The following is a 20,852-nucleotide window of genomic DNA, read 5'->3' as shown; positions in this document are numbered from 1 at the left end:
TTAGTTTTCCCTTAAGCTTCTGAGAATTGCACCCCCCTTTTTGATTTGCCCAATTGTCAGTACTTTTTCTTCTCTCCTTTCTGGCCCATTATCTGCTTAGTAATGGATCCCTTTAACCCAAACAGCAGGTTTATGTGTTCCCCGTTCCAAAGAGACAAGCTGACCAATCAGAATTCACCAACATCTGGCACCCAAAGGCTGCACTCTGGCTCCGTCCTCTATTGATGTGAGGGGTTTTTGTTTGGTTTGGTTTGGTTTGGTTTTCTTAATAAACGTAGTTTCAAAAATAAGATTTCCCTTCAGCTGATTGTTTTGCATATTGTGCTGGCTCAGGGTTTAGAGAGAAAGACATAAATGATTTCCTAAAACACATTCTTTAGAACAAAGACTATAGCTGTCCTTGCCTACAGACTGGATCTGGCATACTTCATAGCTCTGAAATGCTTACTGGGTTCTAGCCCTGCAGGAGTCACCAGAGATGCAGGGCTGCCCCTTCTAGCTGGTCTGACAAGGGTAGTGAGGGCTGAAATTCAGTCTGTGTGCACCTCTCCGTGCCTTTACCTTTGCAAGGCTGTGTCTGACCAGAGGGGGTAGCTTTAAAGGGCTGAATGGGGGTGACCTTGATAATTGTACTAAATTATGTATAAAATTACAGACTGCTGAGTATGAAGATGTGTTCAGTGACCCTCCTGTGACCCTTGAAGGAAGAAGTAGAAGTATAGAGATAAGTGGGATTTTGAAGACGCAGCATAACAGGTGGGAGAAAAATCTGGAAAAGAGGCTTCCAAGAAAGAGCTGCATATGGCTCTGTGAAGCATCCCACCCTGTGCCATCAAATAAACCAAGCCTTTAAAAAATAATTTTTTACCATATCTATTAAAAATCTGACATATATGAAAATGTTTCTGGTATCATCAGGATATTGTATATCTTTTTGATAGAGTATGGCACCTGCCACAGTGGCAATCTTTATTTTTGAGTCAACATAATTGGTCACTCAGTCCTCTGAAGTTCTCAATATGGAGAAAACAGAGAAAGCAGAGTTGTTCATTATTAATACTTTAGCTTAACCAGCATAGGAACAGGATGATGTTGACAAATGTAGATAAACGTTGTTTCTTAAGAAAGACATATTTACAGAAGAGATGAATTTGTAGAGCAAAAATGGCAATGTTTACAGATGAGAAAATAAGGAAGACTGAGTGACTTATTTATCTAGAAGAATTTCGACTTGAAGAGTGATTTGAATAAAAGTATGAATTTCTATGCCATAGACAACACATATGATAGAGAGAAAAATGTAGTAAAGAAGTATTTCCTTAGGGAAAAAAGTAGAAAAGGAATTTTGAAACAAGTCATTTGTATTTATGCACTTAAATTTCAATCCATAGGATACAATAAATAAAGAAATATAAAATGCTATCTTTAAGAAGGCAAAAATATGGTCTTCATTCTAATGATGATATTATAATTAGAAGAAATTTCTCATTGAATACCTCTTCCTCTGATATAGGAGGTCCGGCATAGGTAAACTCTCTAAAGTTAGCTATTCAGTCTTTCTCATATTTGTATTTTCCTTGTGTTTTACAACAGTAAATACATGTTTCATATTTATTGGAGAAAAATTAGATCATGATGCAGAAGGTCGCACAGAGAGTGATAAATAGTCCTTGGAAGAAGATAAAGGACAAAGAAGCACAAGCAAGTTACATTATCATTCTTAGGGGTATCAGTGCAGCAGATTGCATTTTCTGAAAATGGCCACAGAAATATGTCCAGTTTCACATGATCTTTCTCAAATGCTCTTCCAGAACCTTATAATCCTCTCAGCAAAGAATTGGATTCTATCTCTCTTCCCCTTCTAATTGAATGACTCTTTGTAGGTGTTTTAATTATAAAATGTAGCAGAAGTGATCCTGAGTGACTTCCAAGGCTAAGTTATGAAAATTAACATAGCTTTCACCTGGCTCTTTCTCTTGGATGCTCACCATTGGAGCCCAGCCACCATACTGTGAGGAAGCCCAGACCACATGGAGAGGTCACATGCAAATATTCCAGGCAACAGCCACAACTAAAGTCTTATACAATGACTAGTATCAACCACTAGACATGTGAGTGAGAAATAAGCCTTAGGATGATTATATTACCCATCCTTCAAACTGCCCAAGATGTTGACAAATGGAGCAGAGGTAAGGTACTGTCACAGACTCCTACACAATTTGCAGATTTGTGAGCTAAATAACCCATTATGTTTTAAAAGAGTTTGTTACACAGCAATAAATAATACACTCATAAGAAGTATTTGGCTAAGCAGGAGAGTAATGATACTTTCTAATATAGATTATAATACTCGAACTGTTTAAAAACAGTGTGTAGGATACAGGAAACTTGTATTTTGGATAAACCATTGTTTTAGCACAATGCTTACCTCACAGTAGGAATTGGAAACAACTTAATTTACTTGGAAACCACATTCTGATAAAGCAAGGCACCTGAACTTGCTGTGCTATACTCTCAACCAGAAGATTAAAGAGTCAGCGTGAGTAAAGGAGATATCTCTTATCTTAGCATGCGACAGCATTGTTTCTCCTTTCTTTTGGTGGTAGCACCCTATTGTTCTTTATATGCAATTAATGAATTTCTATATCATGTTCTTTGAGTTGGGCTGTCACTAATGGTGCTTTAATCCCTGGCTACATGGGTAAGGTGATGATTCAGTCTGGCAAAGAAGAGTGCTGCATCCCCCCATAGTACAAAAACTGGCTCAAGGACGGGCAAGTCACCTAGGCAGAACTAACCAATATCTTCTCTGACTTGGAAAAAGAGGGTGGGTCGGTCTCTCTCTCTCTCTCTCTCTCTCTCTCATCTTAAGCTGTAAGAGTACCAGGAGCCATCTTCCATGCCACCTGAGAAAGCCTGACTGAAAATGGAGCCTGGGTAGGGGAGTGGAGCCAGGCCATGAAAAGAGAGAATGAGCCCTTGATGCTGACATCAGAGCCAAGCATGCCTGATACTAACCTCACCCCTCCTCTTTCCAGTTAGGGAGCCAAATATTTCCTTTGTTTGCTAAGATTTTGGTTACTTGTCATGAACAAGTCCTAATTCATATTGATGGAGACTGTTCAACCAACATGAATCACTTTGAGAAGTACTCATGATAGAAACATGAAGAGACTTTACCATGATGTTTTCTTAAAGGTCAAAATACTGAGAAAAATACTGGGTAAAGTTACATTGTTCAGATCAAACTATAGCAATAGTTTCATAGCCAGCATTTATTTAGAGAAACATAATTCAGTAATGCTAGAAAATTCTAAATCAAATAAATTCTAACTATAAAATCACAAATACAAATAATCTCAGTATTAGAGAAATGGAGAAGTATCCCCCCAAAATCTGATTCTGTTCCCTGATAATACATTAGTTACCATCTGTTTTGCTACAACACAATGGTTTCATTTCCCCTAAACTCTTAGCTATCAAAAATTGTATTGCAAAAATAATTGTTTTAGAGACAATAGAAGAGGTTAGGCCCTAGACAGTGACAGATTCATCATAACAAACTTTTTTCCTTGCAGATATTTCAATGATAAATGGATTATCTAGCTAGAAGTATATTTTGTACTAAAAGCTAAAATAATAAATTGGTTGATCAAAAATGACAAAACAAACCCAAACACTGAGAAAATCCAAAAGCACATTGACCAATATGAAAGTATTTCTAGATCATTAAAATACATTTCAACATAGGTCTCAACTGTAAATAATATAATGAAGTATTAACTGAGAAGTGGCCAAAGTAGCTAGATTTTTGATTGAGCAAAGCAATAGTTTCTTTCCTGTGTGAATACTGTATCATCTGCAAAGGATAATGCAAACCATCTTTCCTAAACAATTAGTTATGTTCATTGAGTTTTAAAATAGAGGAAAGCTCTTAAAAATGGACATTTGTTTGCCTGATTCATTATGGCTATCTCTGACACACTGGGACTTCAAATGATAGCAATAAAAGATGGAATAAGAGGCATGTACACACACACACAAAATGCATTCCAAAAACGTTGTATGAACAACTAAGGATTGCCTCAAGAAAATATAAAACCAGAAGTACAGAGACTTTCAAAAATGCCCATTCTAATAATAATAGTGCAGTGCTAACAATAATAGAGACGTCCTTTTTACATACATCTGGGGCAAGAAGAACAAGAAGGAATCGGTCTGTCTCATGCAATAGACAATGTAAAGTTAATGAATGAAAGAAAATGAATGCACTTCTATTTTACTCCTATTTTCCATCAAAGAGAATGACTTCTAAACTGAGAAAGGTATAACAAACACGGTTGAAGGAACTGAAACCTAAGATAGATGGATAGATAGCCAAGTGCCAAAATGCTGTAAAAAAGAATTCCAGTCTCTCAGCCTAGAAAGACACAATTAGGAGGCTGAGGCACTTTGAGCAGAGGATTGCTTAAGTGGAGGAGCTACAGATCAGCCTGGGCAACAGAGTGAGACCCTATCTCTACAAAAAACAAAAACAAAAACAAAATTAGCTGGATGTGGTGGCACATGCCTACAATCTTAGCTACTCGGGAGGTTGAGGTAGGAGGATTGCTGGAGCCCAAGAGCTTGAGGTTACAGTGAGCTGTGATTGCGCCACTGCACTTCAGCCTGCATGACAGAGTGAGACCCTGTCTCAAAACAAATAGATAAAATAAAATAAAATAAAACATTTAGAAAAGAAAGCAATGATCATTAGGAGTCAGCAGAGGTTCATCATGAATAAACTGTGCACCACTAATGGAATTTCTGTTAGCACATAAATACTGTAGAAAAAGGACAACAGTATATTTCAGTTCTTTCATTTCCTAATTGTGTGACTGTGTGCACAAATCCAACAGACCAACTTGTAGTAGATGGCCACATAATGTGAAAACTTTGAAAAAACTTGTATAAAACAATTAAAAGCCTCATGGAGGATTAAGGGAATAGAAGATGATGAATTCAAAGAATAGATTCTGGAGCTAGACTGTCTGGTTTTGCCATTTACTGTGTGACTTTGGGCAAATCACCTAATTTCTCTGTACCTTTTAATATAAAAATGAAAAAATAATAGAACCTATATCATGGGTTTGCTGGGAAGATTAGATGAATCTTCCTATAAAGAACTTAGAATAGTGTCCGGAGCAAAGTTAGGAGAATAAATGTTAACTTTTATTATCGCCGTTAACATGTCTCAAATTAGGACAAAGTGGAGAAACAAATTTTAGGAAACTACAAATATGTATACAGATGTTCCCCGATTTATTATGCAGTCCCGATAGACTCATCATTAATTTAAGATATCCTAAATCAACTTACACTGGGCTTATCTGAACCATCATAGGATTAGGAGCATACTGAATGCATATTGCTTTTACACCATCTTAACGTTGAAAAATCGTAAGTTTAACCATCTGTATTTGTGTGGATTGAATGAACACAAATAAATAAGTAGTACTGATTAATGAATTACTATCAGCAATATTCATTCATTTATTTAAATAAATGTTAACTGAGTACATAGCATGTACCAAGCCCTGAAGTGGGGCACAGAGATGGAAAGATAAAAGGTCTCAGTATAATGACAGAGGCCCTGCTCCTTTCAATGTTTTTATCACTGACTTACATGCAATATATGGCACACTTTGAGTACTCCAGATAGAACAAAGCTAGAAGGAAATACAAATATGTGGGATGGTAAGTCGAAAGAGAAAAATATTTTGACAAATGGAACAAATGACCTAAATTAAAATGATACAATTTGAGAGCTCAAGCTAAATACTATTTATATTTACAAGTATAATTTTATTTTAGAATAATATATACTTATGTTGACAGATCAGAAATTGGAAAAGCAAAAATAAAAAATGAAATATCATCTTTAATTCTACTATAACCGTATAGTCTTTGTATCAGATGTATAGGTCTGAATATCTTCATAATACATACACATATGTATACATGCTTCATGTACAATTAGTACATATACATGTGAACATATTTTTAAATGAAATTGAATTATGATGTTAATCTGTTTTGTAACATGCTTATTTAATCTAAAAATGAATACAGTTTCATGTCATTAAATTTCCATCAACATAGCATTTAGTACTACCTAGCATAAATTCAATTATACTCTCACAAACAGCTTATGTATGACAGAGACTGACTGAGACTGACTGCTGCATAATACCTCCATTTCCTTTTCTTCCTGGGCACACAGCTAGCTACATTTCTTTGCAGCTAGAGGCAGCTCTGTGACTAAGTTATAGCCATTGGAAAATGAATGAAAGAGATGAGAGTGTCCCATGTGTGACTTTCCATGCACTTTCCTCTCTCACCTTGGAGTAATTTTGAAAATCTCAAGTTAAAAATGATAAAGCTACAAGACTGAAAGATCCTGAGACCTGAATCATCAGTTAGAGAAGGGACCTTACATGAATAAGAAATAAAATTTGTTCATCTTCTCATCATTGCATGTTTTTTTGGTTGTTTATTACAGCAACTGGTGTTACTTTAAGTAATACAGAATTAGTGTACCACCATTTCACTTTTCATATTCAAAAATTAGACATTATGCCTTTTAAAATGTTACCAACTTATAACAGCTGTTAAATTGTTTCTTCCATTTGAATTCTTTACATTAGAAAAGATGAACTAGGGATGGGTGGCATGTCATAATTGGCCAACAGTTTCAATGTGACAAAAGACCCAAGGGATTTAGTTAATTAATAGTGAAACATAAACCAAAAACATAATCAACATGCAAGTGGCATGGGATACTGGTGCTTAGAACAGGGGACAAAATAGCCTCATGAAGTTGTTCAGTGGTCAGACCAGACCTGGACTTCAGTTCTGGACAGCATCCCTCAGAAGTGAGATGAATGAACTACAGTTCTCAGTGAAAAGGACTGGGATATTTTTCCTGAAATATAGATACCAAAAAGAGGTGGGGCTGGCATGACAATAACATTAATGAGGATAACACAAATAGGCACTTCTTTTGGGGTGGGTATACTAATAATTACCCCATCACGAAAACCAGCTAAGTTACTTTTATTTGGGACATTATTATTTAAAACTGAAGAAACACAGAAAGCACAGCTTATTGAACAGATCTTATTACTCTCTAAATGTTTGCAGTTTGCATGGGTCCCCCTATCCAATATATCCCAACACACACCAAAAAATGCATGTACACACACGTGCAAACACACACACAATCACACCTATTAGCATTTATTGGAAGAAGTTGACATTTTAAGGGCAAAGGCTAATAATAAAAGCTAATTTTATTAAGTGCATAGTGTATGTCAGGCCCCATTCTAATTGCTTCATATGTATGAAATGATTCACAGCAATTCCTCACAATTCTTTAAGGTGCATTCCATTATTATCTCTATTGCATAGATGAGAAAACAAGCCCAAAGAGAGGTAAGTAATCTGCCTGGCATCACACAGCTAGTGGGTGGTACAGCTGGGATTTAAACCAAGCAGTCTGGCACCAGAGACCATATAGTTAAATCACAACTTTAAGACTGAGAATTGAAAGCATAGAAGTAAACTAACAAAAGAAATAACACATTTTCAGGGGAAAAAATTGGGGGAAAATTGCTAATGAGATCTCAAATTTTGCAAAGTGAATTTTCATATTAAGTATTTCAATAGGTATATTGAATTACTTGTAGGAATGAATTTTTTAAAATAAAACATGCACATTTATTTATCTTTAGTTAAATCAACATACTGTAAGTCTAGAAGCTAGGAATATTTTCCTAATACTTGGACTTTTTTTTCAACTATGCAACAAATAAATACATTGTAATGACAAGAATACTTTTTCATCTGTAAAATGGGGTTATGTGTGTTTACTTTCCTCATTTAATGTTAGAAAATTATGTGGTTTTATTTTCAGCCTTCAAATTAAATCTGTTAAATTAGCCTGTCACTTAAGTAAAATAAAAGTCTGTGCCCATATATTCTTTGTCTGCTGTGGCATCTTTCATTCAATTATCTATCTCAGAAGCATTATCTTGTGGTTGCAGTGCGGAACGACCTTTGAATCCCGATATTGGTACTGACAGTCTGACAGTGCCCCTGCTGCCAGCCTCCAATCTCTACTCCTTCCTATATCCAAAGTGAAAATAATTTCTTCAAATCTCTCGCTCCCTTTCAATTTTTCCCAGGCATCAACTTACATATATTCTATTGTTTCCTTTACCCAAATGTCTAATATTGGTTTAAGGTTCTAGCTAAGAACCACATTCCCCCAGTCTTTCTCCCTCTATGCATTCTTACTTATGCTCCTGTGTATCCATGCCATGGCTCTTTCTTCTTTACAAAAATTCAAATCAAAATGTACCTTTCTGGAAAGACTTACTTTTATAATTCCTGTTAGCCACTGTATTAGTCTGTTCTCACGCTGCTAATAAAGACATATCCAAGACTGGGTAATTTATAAAGGAAAAAGGTTTAATGAACTCACAGCTCAGCATGGCTGGGAAGGCTTCACAATCACAGTGGAAGGCAAAGGAGAAGCAAAGGTGCGTCTTATATGGCGGCAGGCTAGAGGGCTTTTGCAGGGGGACTCGCATTTCTAAAACCATCAGATCTCGTGAGACTTGTTCATTATCAGGAGGACAGTATGCAGGAAACTGCCCCCATGATTTAATTTTCTCCACCTGGCCCCGCTCCTTGACACATGGGGATTATTACAATTCAAGGTGAGATTTGGGTGTGGACACAGCCATACCCTGTCAGCCATGACCCTGTCTTTACTTTGTATTACCTCAACATGGACTAGGTATTTTTGTTTATATTGATCAAGTTTTATTGTCACAATGTCATTGTGATGATGACTGTGGATGGACCAAAGAGACTCAAATGTTGGTGAGTGGTCCACCTCTTTCAAGTAAGACTCAATAAAACCCAGAGACAAATATAGAGTGAGGTGGAAATTGGATGCAAATTCCACAATATTTCAGAGCAACACATGTCATTAAAGTTGGAATTAATTTGTGTTGTCATGGAACTTGGAAATCATCATATTCTCCCTATGGTATAATTAGATTATAATTATTTATCTTCAGAGATTTCCACATGGTAGTTGCTCATTAAATAAGTTATTAATTAATATTTTAATTGTTTTATCATAAACATTTAAAATAAAAAATCTATTATGTTGTAGTTACATATTTTTAAGAAAATAGTGGATTCTGATGTGGGTCCTAATAACAAGAGGTTTCTATGAATGTAACCAATCTTTATAATAATCTGGGCCAATAAGTATGTAATAATAATATATGATATAATCAGTTATAAAAATAATAATACAAACCAAGAACTAGAGGAATCTTAATTGATCATTTCCTTAATAAGCCCTTCGTTGCATGTGAATCAAGTATTTACAAATAAAAGCATGCATTTGTTGTCTTTTGCAGCAACATGGACGGAGATAGATAACGGAACTGACAGGAACAGAAAACCAAATGCCGCATGTTCCAGCTTATAAGTGGGAGCTAAACATTGAGTACACAGGGACACAAAGAAGAAAATGACAGACACTGAGGCCTACTTGATGGTGGACAGTGGGAAGGAGGGTAAGGACTGAAAAACTACCTGTCAGGTACTATGCTTATTATGTGGGTAATGAAATAATCTGTACACCAAACCCCTGTGACATGCAATTTACCCATATAACAAACCTGCATGTATACCCCTGAACCTAAAATAAAAATAAAAGTTAAAACAACAAAAAGATGCATCTGAAATTAGATCAAGAAAATGTGGTATGTATATATATACAATGAAATACTATTCAGACCTAAAAACCAAAGGAGATCCTGTCATTTGTGACAACATGGATACACCTGGAGGACGTTATGTTAAGTGATATAACCCAGGCATTGAAAGGTAAATATCACATGATCTCACTTACATGCAGAATCTAAAAAAATTTTAACTCATAGAAAAAGAGAATAGAACGGTGGCTACCTGGGGCTAGGGTTAGGAACCTTGGGATTGGGAGAGATTGGGCAAAGGGTACAAAACTTCAGTTAAGCAGGAGGGATAAAGTTCAAGAGATCTACTTTATATCCTGGTGACTATAGTTAACAACAACATACTATGTATTTGAAAATTGCTAAAAGAGTAGATTTTAAGTGTTCTCACCACAAAAAATAAACATATGAAGTGATGTATATGTTAATTAGCTTGATGTAGCCATTCCACAGTGTATGCATATTTCATAACATCATGTTGTACACCATAAATATATACAATTTTAATTTTTCAACTGAAGTATTTTTAAAAACAAAAACCATGCATTAGTTTTGCTTTTATTTTTACACAAGATAAGTATTTATTTAAATGTGTACTTTTCTAAAACATAAATGAACATTTTAGAAAATAAAAATGATTTAGCTTATATTTTAATTCTGGACTTCTTAGAGTGACACATCTTTTTAAACACCAGTTTTTCCTTAATAATTCCTTCTCGTATCTTTCAAAATTATATTCGTAAAATATATATGATTCAAATTAACTATTTATCTGTACTCCAAAATCACAGTTTTGATCCCGAATTCCAGCCTGCTGCTATAGAGGTTACAAATTAAGAACCAGAAGTTCTGATGACTATAAGTCGTTTTATATGAAAGCAGCAGTGTCAACAAATTATTATTTCTTCTCTAATTTTTAAATATTTTATGAGATTTGCATTAAATATAGAGAGACTATTTTAGAAGATTACATTGGTTATTTAAGTACCTGAAAAAAAACAAAAAAATAAATTTTATTTCTACCAAGTGTTTGAATAGAAATACCTAATATATATAAGACAGAATACAAACACACACACACACACACACACACACACACACACACACACACATATTTTTTTCAGCCCCTTCTTTTCTTCCAGTAGTAGGTCTCTTATAAAATAATGACCAAATGTCAACACATAAGGATACTAACTTCATGACAATGCTTCAGGAAATATACTATTATTGTCATTCCTGGATGTTGGTATTATTTTTGTAATTGTAAAAGTGAGGAAATCAAGCCCTATTATTAACATCTTAAAGATGATATATGATCAGTCACAATTAGAAACAACAACTGTTTTTCTTTAGTTATTTCCTTAGTAGAGAAAAGAAAACACCTAAACTTCTTTTGATTAACAAAGACTGCAGTTATTACATAAAAGGCTGTGGAAGATTTTCTAGGGAGATTTTGAAGATAGGGGAACGTTATTTGGTTTAAGTATCATTCTCCAGTCCAGGTATCTGGGAAGGCCTTTCTGTTCCAGTTGCCCTTTTTTTTCAAGCACAACTTGATGTTCCCTGAGTGACTCTAATTCAACTATTTTTAAATATAGATGTCTATACTATACGTGTAAAATTTTGGGTACCTGATATCAATCAAAGATACGGTTAAGCTGTTTATACTTGAGAATTACCAATTTGGAAAATGTCTTCAAGTATCTTCAAAGAAGTGAACTCTAGATTCATATGAAAGAATAATTGGATACGAATAGAATGTATCTTGTTAGAGTTAACCAAAATGTGGACATTTTACAGCAAACTGTTGCCCAGGAAAGACCACTTAATGCATTTAGGCAAGTAACAAAATTATGATCCCTCTTTGGTGCCCAGAGCAGTGTAAAGATAAATAGAAGATTCTCAATGGCTACTTTAGATTGATGAATGCCAATATTCAGTGACCCATGGTGATAGCTTTTGAGAAGCTGGTGTGAGGAACAATATATTGGAGAGTTTGGCACAAAATATGAACAATTAAAAGCGCTTTGAACCTTTTTTCCTTATCAAAAGAACCACCTGATCTGAGAGGAATTAACAGAAAGGGGAAAAGTGTTCAAGTATGTTTTCTCCAGGACTGAGTAAGTTTAAACCTCTTGGAGTTAGAGCAAGAAAAGGCAATGGATAAAGAAAGAATCATTAAATATTTCATTTTTGAAGATGTACATGATATCCCTACATCTGTGAGAAACATGTAATTGACACATCTGGCTCTTTGATTGCAAGTGTAGGAGAGGTTTAAGTTTTAGAATAGGTGGCATCTGATGAGAAAAAAGCCAATTTAGAGGTGGTAAATAGTTTAATTCCATCCAATTACAAAGAAAAGAGGAAGGAGAATGGGAGTGATGAAGGAATCCATCCATCATGCACAATACATATAAAGGCCTGTCACTCATTTTCCTAATGTCGAAAAAAGAACTATATAGTAATTTTTGACACCAAGGAAACCATTTGTAATAGCCTTCTTCAGTTTTCAATTCATCCTTAAATTTAAAAGAAAGAGAAAACCCCATTTAATTGTTTCTATTATGTCAGTTCATCATTTATGAATCCGTGTCAGTGTCTTAGTTTTTTCAGTGAAATAGCTAATTCATATCGTATCTGTAGTCACCACTTCATAGTGAATCACTGCTGTTTGATTTAGCCTGTCATCCAACACAGAACATCTCAAAACCATTTGCATCACTCTTCTTGCTCTGATCTGCACATATGGTCATAATTAGGAATGTGATACCTTATATTTATTTCAAATACTCAGTGAATTTAGAATATAATAGTGAAAACAGCATAACTCATATGTCATAAGAAAAAATTTGTGTTAAACTACATGAACTAAGTTACAACTATTAATTATGTATAGATAAAACACCAATGATTGTGGATCAGAGCATAAGTATAAAATATACTTTGTATGAAAACAAATTTACAATTGACATATTTATAACTATCTTATATAGAAAGTTCAAAATATGAACTAAATGCATACTGTAGCATATTTGAGTTTTATATCAAAATTTTCCTTTTCAAGACAGAATACCCGGGAGAAGTTTCCTTTCCCTAAATATACCGGCAATTTTCAAGTCCTTTTAATTCACACCTTTAAATGAAAGGGTTGAGTATACAAGGTCAGTGAAATTGTTATTTATGGTTGAAATGTTTTTGCTACATCTATTTTAAGAAGGGTCATTTTTCATTTCATTTTTAAAATTGGTTTAAACTGTTTAGCTGACTATACAAAATTACTCAATGTGCAACTAGCAGTTTACTCCATTTACAAGCCTAGGTAGCATAGGAATTATTTAAGATTTTACAATTAAGATGATTAAGTTAAAATTATATAATTTGATTGTTCTTATGTTTATAGTAATCGTCATTTTTAAAATTATTTTACTATTACTATAAAATATTTTCCTCTTAAATGTGTTTCTTACCTCTTTATTTGTTTTGGTTTGTTTCTGAGGAAAAACTACAATGTCAATATTTAAATTGCTCACTAATAGACAGACCTTTGCACATCAATGCCAATATTTTATGTTAAGATGACCTGTAGTTATGGAGATCCTTGTTTTGTAACCGAAACAAATATCTTCAAAGAATATCACTGCTTACTGCTTCATTTTCCCTAGGAAATGCATCACCCAACTTAGTTGGTATTTAAAAAATTGGTATTATTTTCTCTTTTGAAGTTCTACTGAATTCAAAATGAATAATACTTAATGGTGAATATTTTTAGATATTCAAATGCACATTTTCTATCCTGGTCAATATTAGCAACTCTTCTCTAAGCTAAGAAAGCACGTCAGTCTTGTCATGCAGACCAGCATAAACTGCAAATTTGTGAGCATCTAACCGCAGGAAGAACGCGTTGCTGAAGCTAAACTAGACTATTAAGAACACTTTCAGTGCTGGCCAGTGTTCTAGTCCAGGAGTTAGAGAATTAACATACAATATATTTATTTCAAAATTTTAAAAGAAGGCATTAACAACTAAGCAAGATTTAATTCTATTTAGAAATTGCAAGAATCCTGGAAGTGAAAGTTCCTATATTTGTGATTTTTTGAACTGCACACTTGGTGGAATGACTCCCACTACTGACCCTTTTCTAAGTCAAAGGGGATTTCAAAGTGTAACTATTTACAAGTTAAAATGAGAAGGAAGCAAGTCTCTAAAAAATAAAAGTTTATCGTAAGACTGAGGAAAATAGTCAAAACAATGACTACTGAGAAAATATTATGATTATTATATTGTTATTATTTTTGCCCAAGGTCTCTAGGCATTTGAAGAAGAAAGATTAAACAAAAACAAACATTTCATTTGTAGGTAGACTCAAAAAAATAACTGAGTAACCTTGACCTCCATCAGCACACAAAATCCTACATAGCCAATGACAGACTTCATTGTTTAAAGACTACTTGGGAATGATTAAGAAAAAGATGATGTAATCTAATATGTGATAAAGAGAGATATAATATTCTCTACTGGAAGGCATTCCTATCATGTCATATCAAAGTCTAGCAAAACGTTGAAAGTTAGAAATGTTATCAAGCATTAGCAGGCATTTAAAGAACGTCTCTTGAATATTTCTAGCATAAAAAAGTATTTCATGTGATGTAAATGAATGGTAATTTTCTGACTTTAAAAGAGAGCTGTGCCAGTACATTTCAGCGTTCTGGACCCAATTCTGCAAACATGGAGACGCTTTCAATTTGCTCTGCCTGCCTTCCCGCCTTAGATGGCTGCGATTGCAGCGAAATTAATCCATTTAAAAATCTGCGGCTTAAACTTAAGGATTTTCAGTTTTTTCCCCCTTCTCTCTTTTTTTTTTTTCTTAGAATATCAATAAGTTCCAATTGAAGAGCGGATTCTTTTGCAATTCAGGCATGTGCCGGCGATAACGGGCGAGTTGGCATGAAGAGAGGCAGAGATGGATTAATTATGCAGAGAACATGGAAATTCTGCTTATCATCGGCTAGCAAAGGAGCCCGGCTCACATAATCAGCAAACGAAGGGAGAGGAAAAAATAACAATGCAATGGCACCTTCCAGCCCATCATCAGGATTTTTTCTACCCCCTTGTAATTAAAAAATAACATACACTTATAGCCCTATCTCCTGTGCAGGCAAGGAGTGGATGTCCACAAAATAATTGCACTGGGATATTAGAGCTGGCGACACGGGCTGTCCATTCCGGCTTGCTCTCCTGCTCACCCACTCTTTCTCTTTTGGCCTCTCAGGCACTTTGCTTCTGAACCCAGTCCAAATCAAAGAGACGTCTCAGGTGACATTCAAGCTCGGTTTCCAAAAATCCCAAATTGGTACCTTATCATGATCCAAGCAAACATACATACATATATGATAAATATTTGGAGGGCTGACTCTAGGGGAGGCTTTGGAACTGATCACCTGTGGACTATCTGGTCAGTTTCATTTTTGATGAAACATGTCCAAATAGCCTTCATTTTGCAAAGTGGCTGGATTAAAATGGTGGCTGTGCAACGGCTGTGCTATCTTCTCAAATCATTTAACTTACCTACAAGTTTTTGTTTCTATTCCCTTTGCCAACTCATTTTATAAATGTTAAGTTAATGATTGCAATGTTTGCACCTCAAAATCAGAATTCGCAATTCTGTATCGTCATTGTAAAATCTGACAGCTCAATGCCTTGTATTTCTCTAAATGCCAAAAGACTACAATAAACCTAGTTTATTGCTTTAAAGAAAATCGAATTGAATCTTACATTTGTATCCATGTGATTTCTAATTCTGAAAATTAAAATGTAAACACATATGTTAAATAGTGATACTCCTGACTGGATGCCATGGAAGTTGGTTTTGCTGTTTTAATTGTCACTCAAATAATTTGACCTAATTACAGACATAAGCCCGAACAAGCTCTCTGGCCATGAGAGAGGCCATTTCTTACTGAAGAGTTATTGGTGAGCTAGAGAAACAGAAAGATAAATATAAACCTGGAAAGACAAAAATTATACAACACATAAAGGAAAGATGTTCCAAAGTGCAGTAAACTGAATTAGAAAGCTGGCAGACTCTAGAAATGTAATTTATTCATAGAGTTCCACCAAAGCAGGGAACCAGTGTGGGGCGCAGTTTACACGCTTGTGGGAATGTTTGAAGTGACAGTGACTATAATAGACTGATTTTTTAAAACTAATTATTTCCATGTCTATGCATATGGACGCACATACACTAGTATATATGAATATTATCAAAAACAAACACTGAGTAAAGGATCGAGCAAATGATTAGAGATATTTGTGATTAGGGACTTTGTTAGTTTCTGAGAGTGGAGGAAAAATAAAATCAGAAAAAAAAAATACTCGAATGGGGGTTGGGTTAAGGGTGAAGAAAGGGAAAGAAAAGAGAGAAAATCCCACTAAAGAGAACAAGAGAATAAAAATATGAGGAAGAGAAAATTGTAATTGTGACAGTAGAAATTATAATTATGTCTTGTTATTGTATAAATGTATACATGTAAGATATTAAATATATATTAAATATATATTAAATATATAGGAACCTACAGAAAATAATTCAAGTGTATGTCCCTACACCAACAGTTCTCCAAATGCATAAGGAAACCACAGATTTCTCAGAGCAGAATATAATTTACTAGGGATTTTGGAGTACAGCCACATGAAATAGGGGAATACAGTTGGGATAATTTGGCCGTCCAATACTATTTAATTTCTACCACCTTCCTACCATTTAGTCCCCAGAAAACGTATTTAGCTTCTCTTTGACCTAGCTTCTTAAATCCACTCCTACTATGATAAAACCTACCCCTTTGAAGTTCCTAGATAAAAGATACTGAAGAGCTGGGTGCCCTGGCTTATGCCTATAATGCCAGCACTTTGGGAGGCTGAGGCAGGACGATCACTTGAAGCCAGAATTTCCAAACCAGCCTAGGCAACATACAAGACCTATCTCCATAAAAAGTAAATAATAAAAAAAAAAAATAGCCGGGGGTGGTGGCATGTCTCTGTAGTCTGAGCTACTTGGGAGCCTGAGGCAAGAGGACTGCTTGAGCCAAGAAGTTCGAGGTTACAGTGAGCTATGATTCCACCACTGCACTCCAGCCTAGGCAACAGAGCAAGACCCTGTGTCAAAAAAATAAAAATTAAATTAAAATGAATAAATGATATTGAATAATCCATGAGCAGTGATGAATAATTCTTGCTAGGACAAATTATCAGACCAAATCTGGTGATTTTTTTATATTAGAAGGAGAGAGATATCAGAGCTAGCTTCCCAAGATGACCCTAAACTATTATATAAAGTTTTATTTTCTTAGCAAAATAAATTACTGAGAACTCTTGGATTCCTGAGAAACTGATATTCTTCTAGGATCAAAATATTAAGAGCTAGTTCAATTCAGTTAGACACTAGGAAACAATTTATTCCAGGCTTACAAGATGAGCAGAGGGTCATCTCAGTTAATATCCAGAGTGACAGGTGGTTCTTTAGATGTGGTTCTCGCTGGGTGGTCCAGTGTTTTTTAACCCTGGCTGCACAATAGAATCCTCTGGGAAGCTTTTTAAAAATACTTATGCCTGAGCCACACCCCAGATATATAATTTTTTTAACTTCCCAGGAGATTCTAATGTTCAGCCAGAGTTGATGAACAGTCTGGCTAGGTTCATTCATTGCCCTCCATTGAAGTCCATTGAAAGCCCCAAATATCTTCAAGACTAGGGCAGTCATCAAAGCAAACTAGGCTATGAGCAACATGGGGCAGGAACCATGCTGCTTGGTCTCCTGCCTCCCCAGCACCTAGCCCAGTGCCTGTTATGTAGAGGCTTCTCAAAAATAATTTTTGATTGAAAGAATAAAGCAAACAGGAGCCAGAAAGACAGAAAGCTTTACATCCACCTGTCATCACAGCTGTCTTCTCTGCCCTACATCATGCCCCATAAGTTTTGATAACTTGGGAGTTTTCTCAAGGTTTTCTGAAAGCCTGTGCTGAAACTTTATAGATGCAGCATACTTCTGTCATCTTTTATACTTTCCTGAAAACATGTCTTAACATCTTTTACAAGAGAAGGTAGATAATAGAATTCTCAGTAACCATAACTGTAAATGGATTTGTAATCTACCCATGATTAAAATTATTTTCATCATGAAGTAGAATTCTCATTATTGTTGCAATTTTAATATTATCAACTCCAAAGTGTCTTGGTGATTGATAATATAGACAGCGAAACCCTATATTATAGTAATTAAATTTAAAAAGAATCAGCCATCCTTATATGTCTCAGTATAGTACCTGATTATTTGAAAACAATTATCTTTGCATGTCACCTAATGCCAGACAGCACTTGGAGCTGCTCCCAGGGATTGTTCTGGGTCACAATGCTGCTGCCTAGTCTAAATACACAGATACTGTGTCTTATGTGCCACGATGAATATTTTCTCCATTAAAATACGTGACCACCACAAAAGTGAGCTCTAACCCAGAAGGAATGCAGGCCTGAATTAGGAAACCTTTGAACAAAACCTTCAGGCTGAAATGAGCATTCATCGTAGGTAAGTCTCACGGACTTTAAAGCAAGCCCGTTCTCTAGGAAACCCCAGAAACCATGGGCCTAAGAGCATGTCTGATTTTGGGGATGAGGTTTTTCTTTTCTGATCAGAGCCAGGAAGTAATCCATAATGCTTTGATTGGACTAATTGCCCTTCAAAGGAAATGTCTTTCTTCATACATTCAATTAAATAAACTATTACTATATTTCCCAATGTTGTCCCTTATTTCCCTAGTTAAGATGTTACAGGAACATTCATTTCTCCACTGCAGGAAGAGATTCCTCTGCTTCTCTTAATCTTACACTTTTTTGCAATCCTTTTTAATGACAAAACCCCCCTTTACTGAATGCTCCATCCCACCACCCTCCCCACACACATTTTGGAGAAAAAAATTAATACAAAAAATTCTTCCATACTTGGTTCATTTGCAGATTTCACCAGGCTTGCAAAAAGCACACCTGTTGTGCTGTCTGGATTTCCTTTTCTGATCATAGGCTTCTGACAAAGAGGGGGGGAAAAGAAAGATTTTTATCAAACGCTCTTCACCGGACAATGAATTTTCTTCACCATTTGAATGTATCTGTGGAATGCCTGAGTGATTCATTACAGCAGATTCTGAAGTATGACAATGGGCCGCAGAAATGACTGATGGTATCTTTTTCCTGATTTCATTTCCCTGATCCTCTTCATCCCTTGGCCTGTGTACCTCGATTAATTAGAAACCAGGGATTTTCACTCATCAGCTGATGGGTTTCATGCTCCACTCTGTCACAAATCTGCTGCCTGCACTATCTCTCTTACAGCCGGTGGCTGCTTTAAAAACTTTCCCTTCTTTTTTTTTTCTTTTTTTTTTTTTTTCCTTTTTTGAAGCAGTGCTTTGTGACTACAGGTTTAGGTCTTTTAAAGATTCAGACATATTTTTTAAAAAGAGATTAAAATTAAAGTAGAGAAGATTCAAAATCTCTGATTAAGTTAATCCCTATCCAAATGATACTTGTCCAAAAATGAACTTTTTGAAGAGATAATAATATAAATGTTTCACAGCTCTCAGCAAGTTCTTTTCTCAAGATATAATAATTGAAGTATTATAAAAAGACTTAAAAATATATAATTTTTATGTGTGAGCCCCAAAGCACTTGTGTTTATTTCTCATGCGTTTGGGGGTACTCATGCTATATTTTAAAACTCAATTTCATTCAAATTCTAGTTGAATAAACCATTTAATAACAGATATCCTGAAATAAATCATTGAATCACTATTGTTTCTGGAGGAAATATTTTATAATTGAAATATGCTCTCCCTTAGGGTAGATACCAAATTAAATCACATGATGATATAATCCCCAAGGAAGCAAATCATAATTAAATAGTATTTCAAATGCAGGATACTTGATAACAAAACTCTCTAAAATCTAAAATAATGTGTGATTCAAAGGTAAAAACATAAATTATTTTTACCCAAGAAAAGTAATAGCTACCTGATACTACAGGATTATTTACTGGAGTATTTTTCTCCATATTAACTTATTATTTTATTTTATTTTTTGAGATGGAGTCTCACTCTGTCCCTAGGCTGGAGTGCAGTGGCATGATCTCAGCTCACTGCAACCTCCGCCTCCTGGGTTCAAGTGATTCTCCTGCCTCACCTCCAGACTAACAGGGACTACAGACGTGCGCCACCACACCCAGCTAATTTTTGTATTTTTAGTAGAGACGGGGTTTCACCATGTTCACCAGGATGGTCTCGATCTCTTGACCTCTTGATCTGCAAGCCTCAGCCACCCAAAGTGTTGGGATTACAGGCGTGAGCCACCGCGCCCGGCCCCCATATTAATTTATTTAAACATCAGTTTTGAAAGGAGTCAGAATTAAAAGACAATTTCTCCATTTTAAAATGCCAGACCCATCAGACATAAAGAGATAAAGTATATGTTTGATATATATCAAATGTATGTATGCTATATATGTATACTTTGTCTACTTATCATGAGGAGAAGTAATATACATTTCCATAGTTTTGCCCACAGTAAAAGATTTAGCATCAGAGATTTCATTCTGCATGTCAGTTTTTCATCAATTTTGAAAGGCATAATAATAAGAAAAAAATAGGAGCTTGTAGAGAATACCTAACCCTTGCCATCTGAAGATCAATGTCCTTCTGTCCACACTTGCCAAGAAAAGACTGTACTCTTGATAACTATTGAATGACCAACGAGAACCCTGATCAGTTTTGAGGGTAAGATTTATCTGTCTTGACTACTCCAAAGGAAACCAGTATTCAACTTAGAAATTCTTTTATTCGGGGTTGATGGCAAAACAAAACGGACAGCAGGAAGAGCTACCATGTTTATGTTTCAGAGATGTAAGAAGGGATACACCCAACTATGCTATTAAATCTTTGCAGCACATTTATTTACATATATAGAAATCCAAATTACCACTGCCGTGGGTTACAC

At 35.2% G+C, this 20,852-nt stretch overlaps 1 long non-coding RNA gene across 1 annotated transcript; it reads left to right on the top strand.

Moving 5' to 3' along the window:
• The first annotated feature begins 2,472 nt into the window (after window positions 1-2,472).
• On the top strand, window positions 2,473-15,632 carry LOC117981481 (uncharacterized). Its single transcript, XR_008626285.1, has 3 exons — window positions 2,473-2,539; window positions 9,480-9,638; window positions 14,690-15,632. It is a non-coding gene; the product is annotated as an uncharacterized LOC117981481 (long non-coding RNA).
• Window positions 15,633-20,852: the final 5,220 nt, after the last annotated feature.

The sequence above is a fragment of the Pan paniscus genome, chromosome 7, assembly GCF_029289425.2.
Source record: "Pan paniscus chromosome 7, NHGRI_mPanPan1-v2.0_pri, whole genome shotgun sequence".
NCBI classification, from domain to species: Eukaryota; Metazoa; Chordata; class Mammalia; order Primates; family Hominidae; genus Pan; species Pan paniscus.
This window is presented reverse-complemented; position numbering and strand designations above follow the sequence as displayed.